Source organism: Pseudorca crassidens, chromosome 17 (genome assembly GCF_039906515.1).
Source record: "Pseudorca crassidens isolate mPseCra1 chromosome 17, mPseCra1.hap1, whole genome shotgun sequence".
Taxonomy (NCBI): Eukaryota; Metazoa; Chordata; class Mammalia; order Artiodactyla; family Delphinidae; genus Pseudorca; species Pseudorca crassidens.
This window is the reverse complement of record NC_090312.1, coordinates 48,481,551-48,498,182: the sequence shown is the minus strand read 5'-3', so window position 1 is coordinate 48,498,182 and position 16,632 is coordinate 48,481,551. Positions and strand designations below refer to the sequence as shown.

Genomic DNA, 16,632 nt, shown 5'->3' with positions numbered 1-16,632 from the left:
TTTCTTTCTAGTTTAAGCCCAAGGAAATCCCTATAAGTCTTGTCTCCAAAGAGAAAATATAAAGAATTCATAAGATTAAAGAGTTATCAATTGTATAAAAAACTAGAAATGTACTAACTAGACAAAAATGTAGACGTCTAAGAGAACGTCCAACAAATAGAAAAGTAGAGGACTGCACTGAGATTGCAATCCTGAGAAAAATACATTATTTCTAAATGAAAAAGTAAAAGGAGATAGTATAAATTAAAGCCAGAAGAAAAATTTAAAATCTACAAAAATACGAGTCAATACAAAGTTAAAAACCCATGAATTTTACTATATACCCAAAGGCTTCACAAAAGATCTCATGAATATCACAAATTAAAATAAACAAAACCCAGAAATATTGTTTTCCCCAAATTGTACTACTACCTGCTTATTGCTTCAGTGGTAAGAAGAAAAATTATCTTCAAATAGTTAAATTATATACCTACTTATATTTTAACTCTTAGGTGGATCTTGTTATATAATATATATGATCTTTAAAGAAAACTTGTTGATTGTTTATTTTGGCATCTCTTAGGAAATTCCTATTTAATTAGATAAATCTCCTTAGATAACTCTTAAATAAAAATAGATGCAAATACAGTATGTTTCATATCATTCATTTTAGACCTGTAAGAGTTGGAAAAGCTCAACTTGGAGAAGAAACTAGTTTTATTGAGGGAAAAAACTACTTTCCAGTTTAGAAGAGCAGGGATTATCCCATTTCTGTAGAGGAAGCAATCAGGAAGATACAAAAAGAATGATCCTTGCCTAGTGCTAAGGCCAGAACTACTGTGAATATTGTACCAGATCTTGTAAAAACAGCCACTGTGCTGGCACTCACAGGCCTGGGTCATGGTGTGTTCAACAATAAAACTTTGTTCCAAAGGATGGAACTCCTTCGGGCCAAAAAGCTTTCACCTGCATTATTCCATTAACCTCACTGTTTTGTTATGGGAAATGTGTTTATTTTTTGAAATGACATTGAAATATAACCTTAAAAGAACACTTTAGGTCTCAACAAGATTCTCTTCTCTTTCAGCCAACACATTACCTTTTAGAAATCAACAGTCTACTTCTTTCTTTAAATCATCACATTTCAAAGCTGTAGCAGCTAATAAATGTTAATATGATTTTTCCAAAACTGCAATCTCCCTAAATTTCTATGCTGTCTTCTTTATCCTGTCTTTTCAAGGTAAAGGTATCTTTCCAGTTTCCTTAGCATTATCAGGATTATGGATTTTGTTCATTGTTAAAGTTTGTTATTTATGGATATAAGTTAATGTAAATGCAAAAATATCTCGTATTATTCACAAGCTGGCTGACTTAAATCACTCGCTCTTAAAACAACTTTACTGCTCTCCAATCTGTTCAAATGCACGGAAATATAAATTCAGGATGATGTGGCTTTTCTGCAATGCTTTCTTTTCAGGCTGCAGTCTACATGACAACGTTATATTTTATCCTTGCTGCTGTTGTTGTTCAATCTATAAAATCTCTCTTGAAGACCCCCAAAACAGCTTGTAATTTACTTTTACTTTTGGTGACTCACTGTTTTCAAATTGCCATCTCTGACCATATCCCCCTTCCAGGGGAATTTATGCAGACTTTTTTTTTTTTTCCTTCTACATACTGATTTACGCTAACCTGAACAATTTACCACTTCTACATCCATGTAGTAGCTCAAATAAAATGAGTTCCTGTGTTAATCCCACAGTAAACCTCGGTAATTCTCACATCACAGGAGTTGTAAACGTTTGTTAACAGAAAAAGAATGTTTTTCCCAAAATAGCTACATAACTCTTAAGACTACTCAAATTCCTAAATAATCCTTTTTACAAGACTCCCGCCAACTTTATTTTGATACATTACACATGTGGAGCCTATTTTAAAAGGTATTTAACAGTGACTTCATCAAAACAGCTTCCTAGTTGTTCTCATAATGTCTTTTTTCTAAAGTGTTCAAACTGTTTTTAAGCCAACTTGAATAGTGATGAATGTGAGCCGCTATCAAAACGCTTAAGAAGCATTCTGCCAAACAGGATGGGCAAAAATGTTCTAGATCTGCTCAATCTGACATTAGAGGTCATGCAACTTGAAAAATGAAATAACTATTTCCAACACTCATTGAGCCCTTCATTTTAAAAATAACTTCAGGGCTATTTCCACACTCTACATTTAATAATACAATTTTTTAAAAAGGATGCTAGGCTCGGTGAAATCAGAAACTGATCTGCCACTTAAAGCTGGTGAGTCTATTCTTAATGGGCCTCTGGTAGATTTGGGATACTGACGGTAGCAGTTTCATTTAAGAACTTCACTAATAAAAAGAATGACATCCGAAAAGGACTGCTGGGGAAGACAGGGAAGAGAAGACCGGAGTCTCCTGAGAAGAAAAAGAGAAACGATTTAAATAAAGTCGCTAAGGAGGAAGGAGGTGGTGAGAGGCGTAGACAGAAGAGCGAGAAAGAAGATTTAACGAGGAAGTGAAATGGAGCGCAGAGGAAGGCAGAAGCTAATGAGGAAACAAATGGGAAAGGTAGTGTTTTCAAACAGGCATGCACCAGGAAGGGACGAGTTACGGCCTGGAGTAGCCCCAGTGCTTTCAGGTGAAAGAGATGCTCGCAGAGAACAAGGACAAGCAGTTTACTTCCAGGCTTTGGAGCAAACTAAAATTTCCTGCCCCGAGCCTCTCCCAGCCTCGGCCGAGCGCGGAGGCGGCGGCTGGGGAAGGGGCCTAGCCAGGAGCCAGGCCCGGCGTTCCGCTCCTCTGGGCTCCGCGGCCGAGGGAAAGAGGCGAGGATTAAGCGGGGAGAGGTCCCGGCCGCAGCTCGGTGGCACCCCGAAAACGGTCCGGGGCTTTGCGAGCCGTTCCCCCTGCGGCGGGGCGCCCAGCGGCCTTACCTGGGGCGAGGGAGGGAGGCGAGGTCTAGGGCGTCCGCTCGCGCCCGCCGCAGAACCCCTCTGCTGCACTCAGCCCAGGCTTCCAACGGAGGCGCGACCCTGGCTCAGCCGCCGCTTCCCCCTCGGGGTCTTGGCCACCGCCTCCGCAGCCTCCGGGGCTGTTCACACCGTTGGGCCCCGCACGCCGCCGCCGCCTTCTCTCCACCCTAGCGCCGTTGCCGATTCGGCCGCCGCCACCTCCTCCGCCGCAGCCTCGTCTCTCTGGAGCATCTTCGAGCCACCGAACCCTGAGAAAGAGAGACTCCAGCCGCGCCGGCAGGAAACTCCCCCGCAACTGCTAGGGGGACGAATTGGTCAGAACACCGGCGGCTTTTCCGCCATTGAGCAGCAGCCGCTCCGCTCCTTCTGCCTATGCAGACTCTTAACCCATAATTGCTTTACTCTTTACCTCTATTTCTGGGTTCTTAAATTAACTCTTACATCAGTGTTCTTCATTACTCAAATTATTTTTTCTTAGGAACTTTTCCTGGAAGTAAGTTCATGCTATTTTTGACAAGAAAACATTGGACTTCTGAAAGAATTCTTACGGAAATGGGTTTATATCCCAAATGCACCACCAAAAATCTTTGTGACCTTGCATAAACGTCCCTTACCATTTCAGGTGCTATCTTTGCTTGACTCCAAAGGGAACTGATTAAAACTATGAGCATCTAGCTGTTATGCACTTTTGTCTCAGTTTGGTCAATGAAACTCTCAAAAATCCATCAGATTTTCATTATTTTTATCATTAGCCTGTTTGTGTAAAATAAGTTACCATTTGTGGAGCCAGTGTTCTCCTTTATTCCGGCATCCAATCATTGTAAATATTTCTCATGGACACATTCTTAGAAGGCCTATGAATAACCTGGCCTCTTACTGATTCTCCCTTTTGGAGTCTTACTAGCCAGACTTCCCCAATAACTTTCAGAGAGAGTTTTCCCCCTTTCCGGGTCTTCTTTTTGACTTCTATACGCCATAGAACTTTCAAAAGTCATCACACCAATACTAATATTACCACATACCCTCCAAAAAGCTCCAAGCTGTTTATGCCTATTCATTAAGTTAATACTTTATCAAAACTTGTCCAATTGAGTAGTTTTAGCATAGATATTTTACACATTTTAGCACAGACATGCTCTGTTTAAGGCTGACAGATCCATTAGGAATTAACTTTCTGGTACATTTTCCCTCTGACATTTTCCTCACAACTGCGTTTCCTCATAACTGAGCCATCAGTTATCTCTTGCCTATACAAAGGCAGATAAGAGAAAAGAAAGCTAAGTGAGAAAAGATATGTAAATAGACTAGCACAATATTGGACACATAATAAGTATTCAATAAATGATAGCAAGTATTCTTACCCTTATCCTCACATTAGTTTATATGTATTAAAAACTGATTACTGGACTCAACTCTTACTTCCATTTCTCACTAAATCCTCACAGAAACCTTGGAGGAAGCGAGGTTTTATCCCCATTTTACAGGTTGGGAGACTGCAGCCTAGAGGGCTTAAGTACCTTAACTGAAGTCATATAGTCAAGAAATAAGCCTATATTTGTCACAATCACTTGCCCATGCTTTGACGTGACACCACCACCCATCATTTACCCAGCTTCACCAAGGTACTACTAATTTTTTTACTCTTATTCTCCTCTCTTTGCTTCATACTGCCATTGTCACCAACCCAGTCAATTCACTTTTAATTTTCCAATGTTAGTGAAGGGAGTAGAAGGTGGAAATTGAGGTTAAAGGAGGAAACTTTAATGTTATTCAAGGATGACTTCATCTTAACTTCCAGCCTTCGTCTACCCATTCTCTGCTCCAGTCACACGCAGAGTATTTGCTATCTCGTCCATAAGTCTTGACTTTTCTTGTCTTTATGCCACTTTTCTTTTCTCCATTTGCAATGAATCTCCCTTTCCCTTGGTTCTTCACCATTTCTTTCTCCATACTCTCCATTAAAATTCAAATCTACCTTTAAAGCCCAACTCATATACCAGTTCTGTCCTGCAGTCTCCTGGATCTGCCAAGTCAGAACTAACCACTTGCTCCTCCGTGCTCCTGCAATGGCAATGATGTTAGAAGGGCGAGTGATTTTACAGCTCGCTCACCACCTGTGGGAAATATGTCCTATTTGCCCTTCCACATCCTTTCTCCACCCAACTCTATATGGATGGCTTGCATGGCCTATCTTAGTAAGTGTCCTTGCTCTGGCTTCCGTTTGGCTCACCAATGAACAGTACCAATAGAAGATTGTAGGGAACGAAGGAGGGGAGTGAAGTTAGGGTATTAATTCTTGCCAAATTGCTGGGAGTTGGCTGCATCCCCCAACTAACATATAGTGCTTCTCTGGGGGGCGTCACAGCATCTTTGGGGAGGACTCTCTCTCCAGCAAGCCTTCCTTTCTCTTTCATCTCCTATAAAGTAGCCACGCTTTTACTGAACCCAGGGCACTACACTATCTCTTGATTCTCTACATTGGGCTCAATTTATCCTTATTGATGTACCCCTGATTTCCTGCTGAGACCCTGTCTGATGAACTTTGTAATATGCTCTTCTAAGCTGTTAATTTTACAAACCATATTATTACACTTATTAGAAGAATGTCTTCAGGATGTGTCAGTAAGCTCTGATTGATGATAATGGTAAACAGCTAGAATTTATGGAACATAAAGTATGCTTTGGTTACTCTCTTGAGTACACTGTGTGCATTATTCTAATTAATTAAAATCACTATTAGCTAAGCAAGGCACACAGATGCTAAGAGGTTCCCAGAAGTAACTTGCTCATGGTCACTCCAGTGTCTCAGTAGTGTTTAGGACTCAGATCTGTCCAAAGCCTAAACCTTAAGTTCTAGGTCTAAGCAGTGGCTCTCAAACTTGAGTATGCATCAGCATCACCAAGAGAGCTTGCTGAAACAGGTAGTGGGCCCCACCCCCAGAGTGTCTGAGTCTGTAGGTCTGGAGCAGGGCCCAAGACTTTCATTTCTAAAAATTCCTACGTGCAGCTGATGTGCTGGTCTGGATACCAGACTTTGAGAACCACTAGTCCAGGCATTTTAGGTCCAGAATTTCAGGTGTTAGAATAATTTTCTGGTGATAAATGTCCCAAAAAAAAAAAAGACAGCACTGCATTTTTCTGTTTGTAAGGAGGTAATAAATTCAATCTTAAAGAGTCAATAATGGGACTAAGTATTTAAGAAAGAAGAGTTATTCTCCAGGAAGATGGAGGAGATGGACATTCTAAGGACAGGAATGCCCTTTCAGGAAACTTGCAAAGGGAACAGAAAAATAACATAGTAAGATTCTGCTATCCAGTGTTCACAGAACATGAGTGGGATACTCTTGACTGTAAAATGGGAAGCCAACTTTTGCTCACCATGTACATACCTTATTCAGTACAAATGTTTATTAAGAATCTCCAAAAGCTAGACACTAGGCATCAGGGCTACACTGATAGAGCAGATAAAGTGCCTGGCCTCACGGAGCTTGTACTTCAGAGGATGTACATCAGCTAGATAGACTGAATGATGGATACTATATTGGGTTCACACTTCGTCTCAAGAAAAAAATATATCCATAGACGTGATCCAGGAGTCAAATGGCAAAAGACCTAGCCTCAAAGTGAGTGTTAATTTCATTAAATGGTAGGTAAAAATTATTTTATATGCTGAGATAGGCTCTGCTTAAAAGACACACTCTTCCTCCAAACGTATTATACAAGCCAGCTTATAAACCTGTGACTTTTTCTAGGAGAAATGTTGCCTTCTTTCCCAAGAAGGGAGCAGTAGGGGTCGGGGTGGAAATAGTTTCATCATCAGAGGCACAGTCTCACTACTACTGCTCAGCTCCAATTCGCAACCTTCTGAATGGTTTCCAGACTAAATAATTTAGCAAAGTGATGAAGAAAAAATAGCCCATTAATCTTACAATGTGTGTTATAACTTAACTCTGGGTTTAGCATAGGAAAAACATTATTTGCATTGCTTATAAATATGCTTTATGGCTGCATATATTATTCACTCTGAACATTCTAAAATTATTAGCTGGGTTGACATGATGAACTGCACAGGAGTACTTCTAGATGACATCTCAATGTCATCTGTTACTCACATCATATAGGTCTAGGAATCAATATGTATTTTACTCAATATGAGATCTTATTCCAAACACCAAAATATGCCTCTTTTTATTCGATGGTTATCATCATGAAACTACCAGCTAAATATCATTTAGAAAATTCAAAGCAAGTAAATTACTGTATTAACTGTCCAACTATGATTATGACTTTCCTCCACTTATAGCTGAACCTAATATAATGATCTGGTCAGTCTGACTAGGAGGATTTATTCATTAATTTACTCAAATGTTCTGAGGTATATTTTGAAGGACTTAAATTACGGTCTGGTTTGTAGGATCCAACAGTAAGGGTGCAGGTTTATCTCCTACAAGTTCTGTGACCTTGCCCAAGTGACTTAGCATCTCTGAGCCTCACTTTCCTAATCTGTAAAACGGAAACAATAATAGAACCCAAGTTGTAAAGCTGAAGGAAAAAAAGTAATATGGTAATGTATTTTGGCACAAAAGAGCAGTTACGCTGATGGTCATTATTTGTGAATAATGTTGCTAAGATTATTGAAAACCTGTTGTGTGTTAGGTGCTGTTCAAGGACTAGAATTTTAAGACTGTTCTTCACCTTTATCCCAGTTTTACCTGCAAAGTTCTGCCATGCACTGGAAAAACATACTGGTATTTCTAGGAAGGGGACCACTCAGGTGACATTTTTGTTTCACCATGTAGATAAAGTATACAAAGGTTATAGTGTATCTTTTAAGTCCTTTGGACGTCTAGTTACCTTTCACTAGAATGATTCTAGTAGATCCTGACAGATACCTGAGACAAGGTCAGGTCAGTGATGTTGGTACCTTTTCTGGCTTAAGAGCATAGGGCAGAAACACAGGAAGAGAGGTATTCCTTTTCCACTCCTGTTACTAAGAACCCTCTCGAATAATGACAATCTGAAACAGATCACTACATTGTTGCATGTTGTAGAATCAAAGCAGTGTACAAAGCAAAGAGCACTGGCCTCCATTATACTTGCATTTCACTTGAGATTCACTTTTCTAGACCGTGGAGAAAGCACGTGTTCCAACACTTTCCAGGTACTGGAATATTACAATCTGGCAATCTCCACCACTGCATGTTTGATCACACCATTCCCTGCAAATGGAATGCTGTTCCATCAAGGTCAGATTGACCAGTGCAAATACCTGATTTTATTGTACGGTCACAACCAAATTAACTTACTGAAATTCTGCCCAGCTCAGGGTCTACCTTCTCTGTGAAACCTCCTGTGAGATCCCAAGTTACAAACAACTCTATCTTCTTCAGAAGACACTGTATACTATATAAATAGTAATTTACATATAAATATATGTATATGTGTGTGTATTTCTTTGTTACATTAAGTTACAGCTCCTGTGGTTTCTCTTCTTAACTAAACTGGACCCCCTTATCATCACAGTGGCCATGTACATCATTGTATCCTCCAAAAAATCCAGATAATAATATCATGGATTCAGTATATAGTTGTTTAATAGAAAACAATTAACTAACCACTGCAGAATACTAGTGTCTCTCAAGGTGTGTTCAGTGGATCATAAATCCTATGAGACAGTCCATGAAGGAAAAGATTTCAAATAAATTTGGGATCTGTTGTCCACTACATCTCCTTATCAGAGACTCATAATTCACAAGACTCGTAAAAAGCTCTGTAGCAAAGAAACTGTTGACTTAGTTTGACCCAGTATTTCTCTTACAAGAGTATCAGTTCTGGAGGTCAAGGACATTTTCCACCTCTAATACAACATCTCTACTGCCTAGTAGAGTGCCTGGCACTTAGTAGACACCTAATAAATATTTGAATAAGTTTCAACATACATTCCCCTTTTAAGCTATAGAAGAAAAACATAGTATATAGTATATTTTGATTTACTTGGGGAGAATAATAATATGAATAGATAAATTTACACAAATCATTTTAAAGTATATATAGTTGATAATACTTTTTTCCACAAATCTACACAATGGCACATTTAGTGGTGATAGTAAACAAACTACATTTGCTTCGGAAAACTTGCTAAGAAGGATGGCTACTAAAAACTACAACTTGAACCCAGAACAATTGATTTAGTTCATTGGTCCCCACTCCTTAGCAGTTTTAATATAGAAGAAAATAGACGCATATATTTCTTTTCTGCCATAATATGACATCATATAAGGAATGCTATTTTATTAGCTAGAAATAAGATTTGCTTTTGTTATTTTAGTACATTTGATCACATAAGAATAATTCTAGATTTTTCCCCCTCCTGTGAATCTCATAGCATCCCCATCTAAAATAGACTTTGGAGATTTAGATCAAATGTCATATCAATTGTCCTAGACTGCTTACTATGTGCTTTCACTATAGATTTTAATGTCAATAGAGAAAGGAGAAGGAAAAGTCAGAGGGAAATGAAACAGGTGTATGCAACACCCCTCTCTACTACCGACATTTCTCAGAATTCTGGGGGAAGTTGCATCTATAAGTGGAAAGTTTTTCACCATGGAACTCACGGTGGTTGAACTTCTCATGAAGAATTTTTTTCTTCACTACTGAAGAAAAATATGTTTGATTTTACCATAACTGAAAAGTTCTCCCATTTCTACTTCTGAGGTTTGCCCTCAAGACTACTGTTTACCTAATGGAAGTGACTCCTATGCATGGAGGAAAAAGTGCACCATTTGAAGGAAAAGCTAAAGGAGTGATATATTCAGGTAGCTCCTCATTCCACCAATGAAAACGTACACACAGATTTTCCACTTTACACCTCATTTTCCACCTTATTTTCATGATTTTGAAATGAATATGTAGGGTCTGATGAGTTTGTCAATAGTCTATAATTATTAGTGTTATTAAAATAGGATACAAATTATAAGCCATATGTAAAAATGCTGTGTGAATAAACTGCTATACCCCAAATAATACAAATGAGTGAATGGCAGTAAATGCTAAGAGGGATTAACAACATAAAGGATATTAAAAAAATGATGACCGTATTTCATATTTATGTGTCTTTTTCTCTCTCACTCTGTTTTTTTTTTTTTTTTTTTTTGGTACGCGGGCCTCTCACTGTTGTGGCCTCTTCCGTTGCGGAGCACAGGCTCCGGACGCGCAGGCTCAGCGGCCATGGCTCACGGGCCCAGCCGCTCCGCGGCATGTGGGATCTTCCCGGACCGGGACACGAACCCGCGTCCCCTGCATCGGCAGGCAGAACACTCAACCACTGCGCCACCAGGGAAGCCTTTCTCCCTCACTCTTACTCAACTCCTAAATAACTAAGAGAATGTGCTCACAAATGGTAAGCATGTTTTGGATGTTTGATGTGTGTTTGTGGGAAAGAACAAAAAAAAAAAACTGCCTCAGGTCAAATATCATACAAGAGATGAATGAGATTAGAGATGGGATTGGGATTTGTGTTAGTTACTCAATAGCTAACCAATCACAGATATGACAGTGTAGTGCAATATGCAAATATACTTTTAAACAACTTCTCTTAAGTTATCTACTGTCTGTAAAGACAATCACACTCAACTGCTCTGCACTTAACCCCAGAGCTTCTGAGTTAGAATCTCTTAGAAATAGGTACACGTTTCATTGCTTTGGCAACATTTACATGGCTCTGCATCAGGCAATACAACAGCTAAGATCACACTCTGGGAATTCAGGAAAGGCTAGTGTCCAGTTCTGGTCGTTCTACCACCCAACTGTGATCTAGGGTAAATTTCTGATTATAAAAAAACAAAACAAAAAAAACCCTGAAGATGCTGAAACAGTATTTCCTACTTCACAGGGTCGTTCTGGGGATAAAAGGTCATTAGGATAAAGTGCCTCTCACCCAGGAAACACTGATAAATGCTACTGATGCTACCATCATCAATCATCATCATGACCGATCACGAACATATTGCCACATGGAAATTCAACATTTCCTGGGCCATTCACAACTCTTCTTTAAAGGACTCATATTCTATGTGGGGTCTTAACACCTTCAAATAACAGAAAATACAAGTCTTTACGCCTTTTTTTTCTGTAGCTAATTTTGGCATCTTTCACCTCTGTCCACTTAACTGTTGGTTTAGCACATTCTTGTCACACAAAGAAGTTACTTCCCAAAGAGAGGAACAATGTGTCAAGTGACAAAGACATTGAGTGAAGTCTTTCACATCCTAGATTGCCCACAGTACAGCTCAGCTGGTCTCTGGGTTGGAAGGCCTGGGTCTACTTTGCTCGTCTGTTACAGGGGAAGGGACATGGTCCTTAGCATGTGCTCTGTGAAACAGAGGCAGCTGCGGGTAGAATTATAACACAAGCAGAACTGGCTTCAATTCTTCCTTCTTAGGTCTTTTTCTTCTTGTTCAGCTGTTCAAGGAACTTGCCTGCCCTCTGTCCCTGCCAGGACGATGTTACATCTGCCTGGATAAGTAGGTCACCATTGTATATCAGGAAAGGTCTTATTTGTAATCATCAGGAACCAGATACGGCTAATTTGAGCAGAAAAGGAAACTTTTGGAAGTTTATGGTTAGGCCTCAGTAACTAGAAGCAGACGAAACAACCGAAAGCCAAGCCTACGCTATTGCAATTATAGGATCAGGCCAAAGTGATGTTATAAGTCCTAGCTGGCCTTGCTACCAAGCAGGAACAGGAAACAGGAGGTTGACCCAGCACTGCTGGCCTTGCTTCTTTACATCATTTATTTGTAATTCAAAATCCAAAAGAGGGGTGCAGTTGGCCAACCCGAGGTCGCCCGACTGTTTTCCATCTGTAAGGGAGACTGAGCATGTGAGTAAACAGTGTACCTGACATGTTCAGCTTGTATAATGAGAGGAAGGCTCTGTTTCTCACCAAGACCCACAAAGTGGAAAATTCCCCAAAGAGAAAGGAATTTCAGATCAGATGCTTGAAAAGTTAAAAACAACAACAACAAACAAATGCAGATGTGGAATTAAAGACATGGAGTAATTAAGAACCTATATGTGGAGTGATTCAGACCTGAGTTCACATCTGGAGCAAGCTACTCAATCTTGCTGAGCTTCAATTTTCTCTAAAGGAAACAACGTGGAAGATGATATCCACATGTAACTTGTGGTACAAATGAAGGAGGGTAGTACAGTATATGATGCCTGGCACATCCTATGCATTTTCTAAAACTACTAGTAGTACTATTATTATTGTTACTTATTATACAATTTACTGTAGAAATTAACAGGGAGAGTATTAATAAATGTTAATACAGTGCTAAGTGTCACATTTATGATCTCAGCTAAATATTTGTTGATTCAACAAACATTCCACATATCAGAAAATAACCTGTTAGTATATATATATTTTTTATTTTTACAGAAGAAAAGAAACCCTGAGGCTTAGAAAGTATAAACAATGTACCAAAAGTCACTCATTTAAGAGGTAATGGAATATTATTCAGCCTTAAAAAAATGAAGGAGATCCTTTCATTTGTGACAATATAGATGAAACAGGAGTGCATTATGCTGATGAAATAAGCCAGACAAGATAAATACGAATGATATCATTTATATATGGAATCTAAAAAGAAAAAAAGCCACACTCATAGAAACAGAGAGTAGAAAACTAGTTGCCAGGGGCTGGGGTGTGGGTGGGGAAAAGAGGGGAAGACTGGTAAAAGGGTACAAACTTTCAGCTGCAGGATGAATAAGGTCTGAGGATCTACTGTATAACATAGTTACTACAGTCAATAATACTGTATTGTATAACTAACATTTTCTGAGAGAATAGAACTTAAGTGTTCTCACCAAAAAAAGAAAAAAAGGAAAAAGGTGTCATGAGCTGTTAGATGTATTAATTAACGTGATGGGAAGGATCCTTTTACAACAGATATGTATATCAAATCATCATGATATACTCTTTGACTATCTTACAGTTTTGTCAATTATACCTCAATAAAACAGGAAAAAAAGAGGTAATAAAGATGAGATTCCAATCCAGGATTATCTAGCTCAAAACACTACACTCTTAACCATTACAATATAGTATCCATCCATATGTTGTAACTGTAAAATGCTTAACACAAAGGAAACGTTAACTAAATGGTAGCTATTCTAACTCTAATGCTTACTAGATATTAGTTATGTGGTATGCTTAACTTCTAACTACAAGGGTATAAGGTGCAAAGTCTTGCTACAGAACATAAAAGCCCCTGTGGTACCCTGTAGGATCTCTCATCTCTCAACCCAGAGTCTCCTCAAGTTGGAGGTCTTTACCCCATTTATAATGTGGGAATAATGCCTTTCCCACATTTGCACTGGGCATGAAAATCCATACTTCCAGGTGTATACGGAACCTCCACTTAGCTCCTCGTCACCTTGGAATCACCAGACCAAAGATCATTTATTCCATTAATATACATGATGTAGGGATAGAAGTACAGAATATACAGAGAGTGTTGGAGGAATCCAAACAACAAGTCCTCCACACTCAAAACAAATTTTAGAGTTCCAAAAGTAAAGAGCAATGTTTGGAAATAAAACTAAAAATGAAACTAACATCTACAATTAGCCAAGTATTTATTATGGGCCAGGCTACTTACTAGGCACTTGATAAACATTACAGCTCATCTTCCTGCAGTCCTTCAAAGCATATAATATTGTTTCTATTTCATAGAGAAGAAAATTGTATCTAAGCAGGTTAGTGATTAGCCCAAGACCACAGGGCTAGGCTGTAAGAAAAGAAGGCCAAGTTTCAGTGGTCAAAATGGTGATGGATGTTATAACTAGAAGATTATGGCTAATCAAATAAAAATATTCAAAACGGTCCTAATGTATTATTAGGATTTCTTTAGAATAACTTGGGTGCCTTAGTGAATACAGTAGTGGTAGGCACTACAGTCTCTTTAATTTGCTAATCATACAAATCTACTTTAATATTCTTGGCGACAAGGAGCTAACTACTGATAAGACAGCTTCTTCAGTTTGGGGGCTACTCCAGGGTGAAATGCCGGAACGTCTTACTGCCTGCAATGTTACCTAGTTCTACCAGGGGGAATAAAGCAGAACAAGTAGCCACTGTTCTTGACAAATGGATACAGTTTCAGTTTTTCAAACTATGAGTGTCAGATTCATTCATTGTATCAGATAGATCTGTCAAATGGCTTTGCCCATTTACTAATGGATGGCACACTGCAGACACACGTTGGGTCAAAGGACTCAATGTCACCTCATTGATACTGTCATCAATATAATCTGTATTGGCATTTTGTCTCACCCTGACTTTAAGGACTCTGTGGGGAGATCCAAGTCTCCAGACCATGGACTGATCACCTCTGCTTGACACAGTATTCTCTGCTCATTTCCAGAGGGGACCAAGGATGAGCTCTTGTACTTCTGAGTCTATTCACCCTACCTGGCAACATATACTAGCTGGGCTGATTGGATCAAGCAGGAGCCCCAGAGCTTAAATTTCCAGCTGTATTGGAGGAAACAGAGGCTATGCCCCAATCCCATAACCCCTCACTTCTTACTGCTAGCCTATCCCAGGCTGTTCTTGCTGATAGGAGTATTTCATGCTAAAAATTAATTTTGCTTACCTGATGGCAGTCACACAGCCTCAAATGCCATTTTTATAAATAAGGCAACCACCAATGGAGTGTGATTTAGGGTTTTTTCTTCTGTAGACCCTGCCTACCCTATAAAATCTCCCATTACTGCATCATGGAGACTATAATCCCTTTCCGAGGGAATAGATTCTTTCCAACCATAAGATGAAATAAGAACTTACATTTCCATACTGCCCAAAAGGAAATACATTGATTACAAAATGCAGGAGAATGACTGATTTTCCACATTTGTTCATTAAAGGGTTTTTGAATAGACTTGACAATATTAATGAAGTTCAACACACACAAAATAAAAATTAATAAATGAAGAGAAAAAAATTGCATTTATAACAAACAAAATAAACACATTGATATATAAAAGGTTGTTATACATCAATGAAAAATGGATGCCATAAAGTCACAAAGTAAAAAGTATTAACAGCCAATAAAGATATGAAAATATGTTCAACCTTGCTATTATTAAGCAAAGAAATACAAATAAAATAATTCAGGTGTCATATTTTACTGACTAGAATGACAAAGTTTTAAAAAACTTGATAATACTGGTATTGATATTGATAATACTGGTACTGATGAGTCTGTGTAAGAAACCACATTGGATGTTAAATTCTTGGTAGAAATAAAAAGCATGGTAACCTTTCTGGAAGACAATATGTCAGTATGTACCAGAACTGACAACCAGCCATTCAAGTTCTAGAAGTCCATTCTAAGGAAATAAACAAATGCGCAAAGACATATGAACAAGGATGCTTGTCTCATTGCTTAGCAGAGCAAAACAGGAATAATCTAAATGTTGAATAGTAGGGACTGGTTAAATAAATAATAGAATGCTGTTCAACCATTAAAAATGATGCTGCAGATTTTTATTAGGTGATGAGTAATCATACTTATATTACTATATAAAAATGTTATAGAACTGTTTTGTAGTTTGATATAATAATTAAAGGTATTTTATACTTGCATTGTATTTATATGCACCCCGTCACAAAAAAGTTTCAAAAGATACCCTCAAAAATGTTACAGAGATGATTTATCAGAAATGGGATTTTGAGTTATTTTTCCTTTTTTCTTTAAATCCTTTCAATTTTGGAGTTTCTGCAATGAGCCTGTATTATTTTTACAATTAAAAATATTTAAATTTACAACAAAAGGATCTAAATTCCTCCAGTTTTCCATTTATTTTCCACCCTGGCTCAGCGTATTTGTGTAAAAAAAAAAAAATCAGCTTATTTTCTCTTTTGTATCAATCTAAATTTACTTTTCATAAGTTAACTATTTTAGTCTGGCAAAAGTTTCACACAGGAAAATTGTTAAGGTCTGAGTATTCTATTACCTTTAAAAGCACTGGAAACTTTGAAATTATTTCTTTCAGAATTTTCATATAATACTGAAAGGCGGGGGGGAGGTAGCAAAATGAAGGGAAATAGATAGTAGTAGTCAACTTCAATTAAGAAAAAGCAACAAGAGGCAGTTTGTACTCTTGAAACGGCAGAAGCCCCATGTGTCAACTCATGCTAAAAAATGTATATATACAGACACATATATGTTTGTGGGTATATGTATATGTGACACACACACATAATTAATCCACAGTCTTAGGCTAATCACTCATTGTGGCAGAAACAACGAGCTGTTGACTACACTTTAATTAGCTCCTCCAGCCTGTAGAGGCATCACTAGGACCAAGATGGGAACAACATTCTCCATCTCCACTTGCATCTGGGTATGGTTCTATCCCAAAGAATGTGACCAGAGGTGACCTGAAGAGTTTATGTCTGAAGGATAACGAGTTGATAATTGTAGCTTGCAGCTTCCTCTCTCCTTTCCTTTTTAGGACAAACGTAGAGCCACTTGATAAAGGTGGTGGGTCCCTGAATAACTGAGCAGAAAACTGACCCGCAGACCACCAAAGTCCATACTACACTCCTGAGTGAGTGAGAAATGAACTGTCCATGTGTTGCTCCACTGAGGT

The 16,632-nt window shown here is 38.5% G+C and overlaps 1 protein-coding gene across 31 annotated transcripts in view; it reads right to left on the bottom strand.

Moving 5' to 3' along the window:
* Positions 1-16,632, bottom strand: part of LOC137210216 (UDP-N-acetylglucosamine--peptide N-acetylglucosaminyltransferase 110 kDa subunit-like) — a 160,345-nt gene that overhangs the window by 128,186 nt on the left and 15,527 nt on the right. For 3 of the 31 annotated variants that reach the window (XR_010936348.1, XR_010936354.1, XR_010936363.1), the window contains one exon: positions 2,929-3,215. The exons of 21 other annotated variants lie outside the window; for them this stretch is intronic. The gene's annotated coding sequence lies outside the window, so the exon portion shown is untranslated. Of the gene's footprint in view, positions 1-2,928; positions 3,266-10,084; positions 13,764-15,041; positions 16,540-16,632 lie in introns of those variants that run through there. 7 more of the 31 variants (XR_010936350.1, XR_010936364.1, XR_010936352.1 and 4 more) reach the window with 4 other exon arrangements.